This window comes from Cervus elaphus, chromosome 6 (genome assembly GCF_910594005.1).
Source record: "Cervus elaphus chromosome 6, mCerEla1.1, whole genome shotgun sequence".
In the NCBI taxonomy this organism is placed as follows: Eukaryota; Metazoa; Chordata; class Mammalia; order Artiodactyla; family Cervidae; genus Cervus; species Cervus elaphus.
This window is the reverse complement of record NC_057820.1, coordinates 3235598-3246047: the sequence shown is the minus strand read 5'-3', so window position 1 is coordinate 3246047 and position 10450 is coordinate 3235598. Positions and strand designations below refer to the sequence as shown.

Here is a 10450-nt window from a genome sequence, read left to right as displayed (position 1 = left end):
GTGAGCAGCCCAGCATCCAAAGGCCCAGCCTCCTACCTCTCTGAGGCACGGACACCCAAGAGGCGGCACCTGTCACTTGGTGTCCCCATGTCCCCATGTCCCCTGGCACCCAGGCCGGTCAGGGAGCCAGGTTCCTGCTCTTCGCGCCTGCAGGCAGCTCCTCCCCACCCGGCCGGGGAATGCTGACCTGGGAATTGCTGACTTCCACCGACGCAGATAAGGAGGAGGAAGGTCGTGGAGGAGACCCGGCCCCTTCCCGGCGGGGCGGGCCAGCCACAGGCCCAGCCAATGACCCGGGCTGACAGCCCTGGCCACCTGATCGGAGCCTGGAGGGCCAGCTCGCTGCAACTGTGTGCCTTCCTGCCAGGACAGGCATCACACGGCCGGGACCATCGCGAGGGGCCAGGACAGGAACCGAGGCAGGTGCGGGGCCCCAGGAGCCTCCCCCTTCCCTTGCTCAGCGTGGTAAGTTCCAGACGGCCTACAAAGCTGTCCCCAGCCCCGTGCGTGCGTGTGGAGGGTCACCTGTCAGGACAGGCGAAGCCAGGGGAGGGTGTGCACGGGCGTGCACCCTGAAACCATCCTGTCTGGGGAGAGGTGGGGCAGTGCTCAAGCGGCCCCATGTCCGAGGAGGGGGCCGCGAGCCGTGAAGCTGGACCTTGTCGAGGCGGCAGTAGTGAAGCAGGAGGTGCATGCCTTTCCCAGGTCGGGGTGGGGGTGGGCCTCTTTATGGCCCCGGAGGCTACAGCCCCAGAGATTCCGATCTTGTCTGAGCCCCTGGCCTGCGAGTAAGGGACTCACCTCGGAGCTTCAATTTGCCATCTGCAAGATGACAGCATTCGTGTTGGGGCCAGCAGAGTGTCCCTAGGCAGTCAGGGGCTGAGTCCAGCACCAATGATCCTGGAGAGGAGCGGGAGCCTGGGGCTGGAGGGCTGGGGTGTGGGCCATGTCCCTTGCCCCTAAGGCTGTCCACCCTCCCTGGGGATCAGCCCCGGGGGGTCTCTGCTCCCTCTCCATTCCCCAGCTCCCATCCCAGTCCCCCAGGGGCCAATGTCCCTGCAGCCCTGGGGACAGTCCCTCTGTCCAAGAGGGCCTTTTGGACAGGGAAGGGTCAGAGGGGTCAAGGGGGTGGCAGCTCTGTCCCCGGGTCCTGGGATGCACTGCCAACTTCGTACAGATGGACGGGTGGTGAGGGGGCAGCTTTGTGATCCAGGCGAGGCCGTGCCCCTCCGACCCTTACACCCTGTGAGCCTGGTGACCCTTCCTCCTTCCCCCGGGGGCTGCGGGTGAGGCCCCAGGCAGAGTCTTGTCTATGGGATTCTCAGGTGACCCATGGAAGGGCCTGGCCCAGCGCTGGGTTTCCGGGGGGGTGGGGTGGAATAACTTGCTAGGGACCCCCAGCTCATAGTGACTGGAACCGGGGTCTCTTCTGAAGGTCTGCCTTGGTCTTCCTGGGGCCCCAGGGATGGCAAGGAGAGCCAGGCTCAGGCCCTCTCACCCTCCTCCTGCTGCTGGGGGAGGCATGGCTCAGAGACGCTGCAAGGCTGGCCCAGGGCCACACAGCAAGTTGGCCTGGGACATGACCTCCAGGCTCTTTGGCCTTTAATTGTTCTCTCTGTACACTTCCAGGTGGTTCCACCTTACTGGGCCTTTTTAAAAAAAAAATAGATTTGATTTTTTTAAAGAACAGTTTTAGACTTCCAAAACAATTGCAAATAGAGCACATAGGGTTCTTGCAACCCCACGCGTCTGCGGCGCCCGTAACGGCTCGTGAGCCAGGGTTTGCTCATCATTCCTAAGGAAAGCCCATACTTCATTTGGGGTCCCTTCGTTTTTACCTAATGTCCCTTTTCTGTTCTAGGACCCCATCCAGGACACCATGTGACATTTAGTCATCACATCTCCCAGGGCTCCTGGGCTGGGACAGTTGCCCAGACTTTCCCTGTTTGTTTGTTGTTTAAATTTTATTTTATTGAAGTACAGTTAATGTACAGTGTTGTGTTAATTTCTGCTGTACAGAAATACAAATCAGTTTTATGCATGTACATAGGCACACTTTCTTTTTCATATTCCTTTCCATATGGTTTGTCATAGGATGTTGAAGAGAATTCCCTGTGCTACTCAGTAGGACCTTGTTGTTCATCCAGTCTATATATAATAGTTAGCACCTGCTAACCCCCAAACTCCCACTATACCCTTCTCCATCCCCCTCTCCCCCTTGGCAACCTCAAGATTATTGTCTGTGTCTGTGAATCTTTTTCCATTTCATAGATAAGTTTCTGTCGATATTTAGATTTCACATGTAAGCGTCTTTCTCTCTCTGACTTACTTCGCTTAACGTGACACTCTCTAGGTTCATCTGCGTCGCTGCGAATGGCATCATTTCATTCTCTTTTGTGGTTGAGTCATATCCCATTGTATACATGTACCATATCTTCTTTATTCATCCATCTGTCAATAGGCATTTAGGCTGTTTTCACACCTTGGCTCTTGTGAATAGTTGAACTGCTATGAACACAGGAGAGTATGCATCTTTTCTTAAAAATTTATTTTTGGCTGAGCTGGGTTTCATTGCCATGTGGGCTTTCTCTAGGTGCAGTAAGCGGGAGCCGCTTTCTAACTGTGGTGCATGAGCTTCTCATCGAGGTGGGTTCCCTTGTTGTGGAGCAGGGGGTCTAAGGCGTTTGGGCTCGCTGGTTGTGGCCCAAGGGCTTGGTAGCTCTGCAACACGTGGACTCTTCCCAGATCGGGGATTCAACCCATGTCCCATGCGTTGGCAGGCGGATTCTTAATCACTGGACCAACAAGAAAGTGCATATCTTTTTGAATTAGAATTTTTTCTGGATATATGCCCAAGTGTGGGATTGCTAGGACATTTGGTAGTTCTGGGGCTTCCCAGGTAGCGTTAGTGGTTAAAGAACCTGCCTGCCAGTGCAGGAGATATAAGAGACACGAGTTTGACCCCTGGGTCAGGAATATCCCCTGGAGTAGGAAATGGCAACCCACTCTAGTATTCTTGCCTGGAGAATCCCACGGACAGAGGGGCCTGGCGAGTTTGAGTCCGTACGGTGGCAAAGACTTAGACACGACTAAAGCGACTTAGCACAGTGTACTGCATGGTAGTTCTGTTTTTACTTTTTAAAGAAAATTCCATACTGTTTTCCATCATGGCTGCACCAATATATATTCCCACCAACAGTTTAGGAGGGTTCCCTTTTCTCTACATCCAATCTAGCAAGTTTTTAGTAGACTTTTTGATGATGACCATTCTTTGGCCAATACTTTGGCCACCTGATGCAAAGAATTGACCCATTTGAAAAGACCCTGATGCTGGGAAGGATTGAAGGCAAGAGGAGAAGGGGACGACAGAGGATGAGATGGCTGGATGACATCACTGACTTGACGGTGCTTCAGCAGTACATGAACCAAAAAATTCCAGATGTTCAAGCTGGATTTAGAAAAGGCAGAGGAACCAGAGATCAAATTGCCAACATTTGTTGGATCATAGAGAAAGGAAGGGAATTAAAAAAAAAAAAACCTACCTATGCTTCATTGACTATGCAAAAGCCTTTGTGTGGATCACAACAAACTAGAAAATTCCTCAACAGATGGGAATACCAGACCACCTTACACATCTCCTGAGAAACCTGTATGTGGATCAAGAAGCAACAGTTAGAACCTTACATGGAACAACCCACTGGTTCAAAATCAAGAAAGGAGCAGCTAAGCCCGGGAACCACAACCGTGGAGTGCGCTTGCCGTAGCTGCTGAAGCCTGCGTGTGCTAGAGCCCCTGCTCTGCATCAGGGGAAGCCACCACAATTAGAAGCCCATGCCCAGCGACTAGAGAGTAGTCCCTGCTCGCTGCAACCAAGAGAAAGCCCGTGTGCGGCAGTGAAGACCCAGTGCAGCCAAAAATAAAATCATTTAAAAAATAAAAACCATCCCAGAGACCAAAAAAAAAAAAAAAATCAAGAAAGGAGTGTGACAAGGCTATATATCGTTACCCTATTTGTTTAACTTATATGCAGAGTACATCATGGGAAATGCTGGGCTGGATGAATATCAAGCTGAAATCAAGATTGCTGGGAGAAATATCAATAACCCCAGATATGTTTCTGTCACAACAGGCCAGGCTTACCATGTGTCTGTGCTGACCCAGTCCTAGAATCAGCCAGTTCTCCAAAGGTTCTGCTTCTTGGAGAATGGCTTTAGGAGCCGAGGTGTTTTATCTGCATGCTGCATGTGCTTGTTGCTACGTGTGTCTTTTCTTTAAGATCCTCTCAGCTGACATATACATATATATAAACCCATGGATGGATACAAGAGTATGTGTACACATATCCATGTAAACACGCACATCTATGAGTTAGCCTGTATATGTTGCTGAGCCGCTCAGTCGTGTCCGACTCTTTGCGACCCCGTGAACTTGTCCTTGTCCTTCAGTGTCTCCCAGAGTTTGCTCTGTCTCACGTCCATCGAGTCGGTGATGCCATCCAGCCATCTTGTCCTCTGTTGTCCCCTTCTCCTCCTGCCCTCAATCTTTCCAAGCATCAGGGTCTTTTCCAATGAGTCAGCTCTTCACTTCAAGTGACCAAAGTATTGGCGTTTCAGCTTCAGCATCAGTCCTTCCAAAGAATATTCAGGACTGGTTTCCTTTAGGATGGACTGGTTTGATCCCCTTGCAGTCCAAGGGACTCTCAAGAGTCTTCTCCAACACCACAGTTCAAAAGCATCAGTTCTTTGGCGCTCAGCTTCTTTATGGTCCAACTCTTACATCGATACATGACTACTGGAAAAACCATAGCTTTGACTAGATGGACTTTGTCAGCAAACTGATGTCTCTGCTTTTTAATACGCTATCTAGGTTTGTCATAGCTTTTCTTCCAAGGAGCAAGTGTCTATAAATATCATGGCTGCAGTCACCATCTGCAGTGATTTTGAAGCCCAAGAAAATAAAATCTGTCACTGTTTCCACTTTTTCTCCATCTATTTGCCATGAAGTGATGGGACTGGATGTCATGATCTTAGTTTCTTGAATGTTGAGTTTTAAGCCAACCTTTTCACTCTCCTCTTTCACTTTCATCAAGAGGCTTTTTAGTTCCTCTTCACTTTCTGCCATTAGAGTGGTGTCACCTGCATATCTGAGGTTATTGACATTTCTCCCAGCAATCTTGATTCCAGCTTGTGATTCATCCAACCACTATGAGTTGGTGTGTGTATGTGTATACTAACCTGTCTACATACATATATCTGCAAGTTTGCCTGTGTATACGTGTATTCTAACCTGTATACACACACATCTAATGAGTATTTCTACATGTGACACATGTATCTCTGCCCAGTGAAATTCAAATCTGCACTGGTGTCTCCATCTCTAAGCCAGCACCCCACGGGTCATTCCAGCTTCCTCTCCTGGGTTTTCTGTAACTCCTGCTCCAACAGTGAGAAACCCGTCTGTCACCACCGACCACCATCTACTTAACTGTAGACATTCAGACCGCTGGACACACGTACAGAAGCGTTAAGATTTTGAAACCCAGGCCCCGTGGGAAACATGGTGACCAGCTTGAGCCCGGGAACAGAGGTGGGGCCTTTACTTTCAGTCTTCAGCCGGCACTCATCGCTGGGCTGGTGGGCAGGCGCCTCCACCTCCGGTCAGTGAGGCACTTTTTTCATTCACCGTACAGTTCACAGCTTTGTTGGACTCGGCCTCCATCCTGGGATTCCTGAGTCCTCCTTATTCTGTTTTATTTTCATCCATTAAGGTTCGCTTTGTGCTATAAAGTTTAAAGTCTTTGGAAAACGCGCAGCATCAGGTAGCCGCCATCACAGGACCACCCTAAAAAGTTCCCGGGGCTTCCCTGCTCAGCCCTCCGAGGCCGCTGATGTATTGATCCTTCCAGTTTGTTCTCACAAAGGCAGGGAATATGAAGAAATTCTAAACCCCCTTCAGAACACAGAAGGTAGCGCACAGATCACTCTGCTTCTGGCTTTCCCCACTTACTGTGGCTCAGAGGTCTTCCCCTGCTGAGGCCCTGAGACCGGCTTCAGGCTGCTCAGTGCCAGCCTGGAGCGTGAATTATGCGACACCTGGGTCATTTCCAAGGCGTCACTGTTGCAGAGCCCCCACCCCCTCGGAACCCTGACCTGTCAGAAGCGGGCAGTCGTCTGCAGAGTGTTCCCACAGGTGGGGCTTCTGGGCAAAGGGCACTGTGGCTTTATAGGAGTTGGCTGGTTGACTGGTAACCCGCCCTCAGCTTGGCGTGGCCCTGCCCGCCCCACAGCCTGCCGAGGGTGTGCCAACAGATGTCAGGGAGGAGCTGGGAGGTGACAGAGGGTGTCTTGGGACCACTTTGTCCTTCTGGCTTGGGGCACTGAGCCTCATTTCGTATATTTTAAGGACACAGGCAAATAGGAACTGTCTCCAGTCTGCCCTGTTTTCTGTGGAGTCCTTGTTCTCTTCCTCCAGCGTCTCAGGTAGGAAAGAAAGAAAAGAAAGTGAAGTCGCTCAGTCGTGTCCAACTCTGCGACCCCATGGACTGTAGCCCACCAGGCTCCTCCACCCGTGGAATTTTCCAAGCAAGAGTACTGGAGTGGGTGGCCACTTCCTTCTCCAGGGGATACTCCTAACCCAGGGATCGAACCTGGGTCTCCTACATTGCAGGCAGATGCTTTACTAGCTGAGCCATGGGGTCTCAGGTGAGGTTCAGTTACAAATACCTGCTGAGAGAGGGTGTGGTCCAGCCTGACTTGGAACCAAAACCCACAGCAGATTCTGTTTGTTGAAAATTAAGAGTAAAGGGCCTGAGGAAAATAGCAGACAAACCCCAGCTGAAGTTCAGCTTGCAAAAGTGCCTGGCCCGTCCTCAGAACTATCAAAGTCATGGAAAACATGGAAAATTTGATGGTCGGTCCCAGCCCAGAGGAGCCTAAAGAGACGCGATGCTCAAGTGCAAGGTGGTGTCCCCAGGGCCCATTGGGGATAGAAGAGGACAATTAAGGAAAGGCCAAGGAAAGCTAATGAAGCCTGAGCCCCCACCCCGTGTCAGGAGCCACGGCTGGCTCTGAGGCAGGGACCAGATGGAAAGGGAGACTCGTAGCCGACCCATGGTGAGGGGTGTGCAGGGAAAAGGTCAGTGTCCACGGGAGGCAGGGGGCAATGGAAGAAACAGCTTGTTCTGCTCCTTCTTATTCTCTCCTGGAACTGGGAGCGATCTGGGAGGGCTCCCAGAGGAGGTGATGGTCAAGCAGGGCTTGGTAGAATGTGTAAGAGTCTATCTGGCTGCCACGGGGAAGGGAAGGTATTCTGGGCATGGGAGCAGCTTGAGCCAAGCTCTCCCTATGAGAAATGGCCAAGCGCAGTGATGCACAGGCTGCTCCCTTCTTCCTGCCCCCTGACCGGGCGTGGGTGCAGAGGGTGATGATTGGAGACCCCAGGCGGAGGGCTCCTGGCTTCTTCTGGGCCTGCTGTGTCCCTGTCTCTCCAGCAGGAATGCATGTTTCTTGTGTCGGGAACCCCCTGGCCTTGCCTGCCTGACCCTTGGCTTCGTGATGAGAATCTGCAACCCAGACTCTGAGGTAGGGGGTCCACTTTGGCAGGAGCCCAGTTGGCCTCCTGTTGTAGGCTACAGTCCTTGAGGTCACAAAGAGCTGGACACGACTGAGTACATTCATGTGCACACACACACACACGCCATCAGCCTCCCGTGAACCGAACCCACCGTTCCAGTCCCTGAGCTTCACCAGGGCCTCCGGTCCTGAGGGCCTTTGGCTTCTTTTTGGGCCGCGCTGCCCAAACGTGGATGCTGTGAGGAGGTCTGTCACACCCTCCTGTCGTTTGGCCCCGATCACGGGCACTTTCCTTCCCCTTCCTATTAAGGGATGACAAGCCCTTCTTCTTGCGGCCACCACCCCCGCTCCCTCCTCACCCTTACCCAGCCCTGCCCTCTGGCCATGCTGGGACGTCTATCTGAGCCTCCCTTGCCTGCTCTGACCTACCCTCCAAGGTTGTTTAGCTTATGTGCCTGCTCAGCTGTGTCCGACCATGTGCAACCCTATGGACTGTAGCCTGCCAGGCTCCTCTGTCCATGGGGATTCTCCAGGCAAGAACACTGGAGTGGGTCACCATTTCCTCCTCCAGGGGATCTTCCCAGCCCAGGGATCGAAACTGCATCTCGTGCGGCTCCTGCACTGGCAGGTAGAGTTGTTTTTTTTAAACCACTGCACCATCTGGGAAGCCCAAAGTGTTCGTGATTCTGTTGTGTCTGACTCTGTGTGACCCCATGGACTGTGGCCCAACAAGCTCCTCTGCCCATTTACTTCTCCAGGCAAGAATACCATTCTCTTCCTCCAGGGGATCGAACCCAGATCTCTTGCATTGCCCATGGACTCTTTATAGTCTGAGCCACTAAGAAAGCCAAGTCAGGTCAGTCGCTCAGTCGTGTCTGACTCTTTGTGACCCCATGGACTGCAGTGCACCAGGCCTCCCTGTCCATCACCAACTTCCGGAGCTTGGTCAAACTCACGTCCATTGAGTTGGTGATGCCATCCAACTATCTCATCCTCTGTCGTCCCCTTCTTCACCTGCCTTCAATCTTTCCAAGCATCAGGGTCTTTTCTAGTGAGTCAACTCTTTGCATCAGGAGGCCAAAGTATTGGAGTTTCAGCTTCAGCATTAGTCCTTCCAATGAATATTCAGGGTTGATCTCCTTTAGGATGGACTGGTTGGATCTCCTTGCTGTCCAAGGGTCTCTTGAGAGTCTCCTCCAACACCACAGTTCAAAAGCATCAATTCTTTGGCACTCTGCTTTCTTTAGGTCCAACTCACATCCCTACATGACTACTGGAAAAACCATAGATTTGACTGGATGGACCTTTGTCAGAAAAGTATTGTCTCTGCTTTTTAATATGCCGTCTAGGTTGGTCATAGCTTTTCTTCCAATGAACAAGCGTCTTTTAATTTCATGGCTGCAATCACCATCTGCAATGATTTTAGAGACCAAAAAATAAAGTCTGTCACTGTTTCCATTGTTTCCCCATCTATTTGCCATGATGTGATGGGACCAGATGCCATAATCTTCATTTTCTGAATGTTGAGTTTTAAGCCAGCTTTTTCACTCTCCTCTTTCAACCTTCATCAAGAGGCCCTTTAGTTCTTTTTTGCTTTCTGCCATAAGGGTGGTGTCATCTGCATACCAAGGGAAGCAAGGCCCTAAGCAAATGTCACCGTCTCCAGGAAACCTTCTCTGACTCCCAGGCTGAGTTAATCTCTTCACCCCTGACACCCTACCCCACCCATGTACATCCTCAATTTGGGTTTGTCTGAAGTTTTTCTCATGGTAATACTGGGGTCATGGGTTTGGGGGAGGAAGGCCACAGAGGTTAAATGCCCATTTCATTCTGTCCTGGCAAGGGTGCCTGATGTTGACAAGACCTGTCACTGCCAATGTCGGCCTCGATCCCCCAGCCCAGGTAGTGATTGTCAGGCTTTCTCCCGTGAAATTACCCTTCTCTTTCATTTCCATGCATTGCTTCCCAGAAGGAAGTCACCTGCCCAGTCACCCCTGAGGACTGGGGAGGGAGACGCCCCTCCTGGGGGGTGGAGCAGCTGCATAAATCACTTGGAGCTCTGCTACATGGGAGATTCACCTCTTTCTCCTCCATTTACTTAGGCAATCTTTGAGTTATATTGGCATGGACTTAGGGATATTCCTTTTATTGCTGTTGTTCAGTCATCCAGTCATTTCCGACTCTATGCGACCCCATGGACTGCAGCCCACCAGGCTTTCATACCTGGGGTTATCATCCAATACCACTTTATTTTGTTCCTTAAATTGTGCCAGCTTTGGCCGTTGTGAGCTCTTGTCTGGACCCTGCCCCTACTGGCCTTGATGATAGTCATCGCTCTTTTATGGGCCCCTCCCTGCGTCTCTTTGACTTGGTCCCGTCATTGTGGGGACCCGTAGATCTAGCAACTATCCACCCATCTGTCGTCTGTCTATCTATCTAACCCACTTCCTGCTTTCGGGACCTACAAGATGTCTCAGGCTTGCTTACTTTTCCCACCAGGGAATGTGCTTCACATGCTAAGGCCTCGCTCGGAGCCCCTCCTCCAGACAGCCTCCCTGGCCGTCTCCAGGCAGCCTCCCTGGCCTTCTCCGGGCAACTTGGGGGCTGTTTGGTGGCCCTGGCCTCCCTGCTCATCCTCCATCATGGTCACTCTGTTTCCTTGGCTGTCTTTACCACTAGGCTAAGAGCTCCCGCAGGCAGGGCCATCTGATTCATCCATCCCCCCAGGTCCCCAGTGCCCAGCACTGGGCCGGGCATAGAGTGGGGCTGGGCAGTGCTGCCAGCAGCCAGACCCTGCCCCCACCGGCTATGATGATCATCGCTCTCCTTTATGGGCTCCCCTTCCCCACACCAGGTGGGTGCTGGGCCCCCGGCCAGGG

The 10450-nt window shown here is 51.9% G+C and overlaps 1 protein-coding gene across 1 annotated transcript in view; it reads left to right on the top strand.

Moving 5' to 3' along the window:
- Positions 1-333: 333 nt before the first annotated feature.
- The window catches only part of SH3TC1 (SH3 domain and tetratricopeptide repeats 1), a 57891-nt gene continuing 47774 nt past the window's right edge, over positions 334-10450 (top strand). Inside the window, exon 1 of the mRNA XM_043906087.1 lies at positions 334-465. The gene's annotated coding sequence lies outside the window, so the exon portion shown is untranslated. The remainder of the gene's footprint in view (positions 466-10450) is intronic.